The sequence below is a fragment of the Chrysochloris asiatica genome, unplaced genomic scaffold (assembly GCF_000296735.1).
Source record: "Chrysochloris asiatica unplaced genomic scaffold, ChrAsi1.0 scaffold00027, whole genome shotgun sequence".
Taxonomy (NCBI): Eukaryota; Metazoa; Chordata; class Mammalia; order Afrosoricida; family Chrysochloridae; genus Chrysochloris; species Chrysochloris asiatica.
In genome coordinates this window covers 18146791-18148060 of record NW_006408545.1, presented here as the reverse complement: position 1 = coordinate 18148060, position 1270 = coordinate 18146791, and the positions used below count along the sequence as shown (strand labels likewise).

Here is a 1270-nt window from a genome sequence, read left to right as displayed (position 1 = left end):
ATAACTTCATGTACATGTAAAAGTTGGACAGTGAATAAGGAAGACCATGGAAGAATTGATGCAATTGAGTTATGGTGTTAGAGAAGAATATTAAAAGTACCATGGACTACCAAAAGAACAAACCAATCTGTGTTGGAAGAAGTACAGCCAGAATGCTCCTTGAAAGCCAGTATGGCCAGACTTCATCTCTCATTCTTTGGACATATTATCAGGAGGGACCAGTCACTGGAGAATGACATCATGTTTGGTAAAGTGGAGAGTCGGAAAAAAAGAGGAAGACCCCCAACAAGAAGGATTGGCACAGTGGCAACAGCAATAGGCACCAATGTAGCAACAATTGTGAGGTTAGGGCAGGACCAGACAGTGTTTGGTTCTGTTGTGCATAGGGTCACTATGAGTTGGTACCAACTTGATGGCATCTAACAACTACAACAACCCAAGATATGTATGGTATTTTCAATTGCTTCATATGCATGTGGCAGCTGGGCAATAAATAAGAAAGACCAAAAAAGAACGGATGCATTTGAATTATGGTGTTCGTGAAAAGTAATGGGTATACCACAGACTGCCAAAAGATGGAAAAATCTGTATTGGATGAGGTACAGACAGAATGATCCTTAGAAGTGAGAATGGTAAGAATGTCTCACATATTTTGGATGTGGTATCAGTCATGAACAGTCTCTGGAAATGGACATCATGCTTGGTACAATGAGGGTCATGGGGAAAAGAGAAAGACCCTCAAGGAGATGAACTGAGACAATAGTTGCAACTATGGGTTAAAACACAGCAATTATTGCAGGGATGGCACAGGATCGGGCAGGTTTTCTGTTGTACATAGGGTTGCTATGAATCATAATCGACAACTATAACTTACATTTTGAACAAAACTTTTAAATGTCTAAAAGTAAATGTACTGAAGCCATCAAGGCAAGCAATCAAGTTCCTTCAAGACAAACCCAAGACTGAAACTCAAAGGGAACACATGAGCAGGCATGTAAGCTTGCTGGTGCTTATGTTGGTCTACTGGTGAGTGGAAGAGGGGGAAAGGCAGCAATGAAGAAATGGGTTGAGTTCAACCACAGTCTATTGACTCCTGTTGACCTGGAGATGAGAGAGAGAAGAAGAAGGGCTGGTTGGTCCCAAATATGGTGAGATCTGGGAAACCTGGGACTATGGACAAGGACATAGCCACAAAGGTCAAGAGCTGAGAGTGAAGCATCCAGCTGATATGAATGAAGTGAGAGGGGTCGCACAAGAATACACAAAGTTG

General features: G+C 41.9%; 1 protein-coding gene across 1 annotated transcript in view; it reads right to left on the bottom strand.

Annotated features, from left to right (window-relative positions):
- Nucleotides 1–1270, bottom strand: part of AK9 (adenylate kinase 9) — a 175220-nt gene that overhangs the window by 86035 nt on the left and 87915 nt on the right. The gene's annotated exons all lie outside the window — the stretch shown is intronic.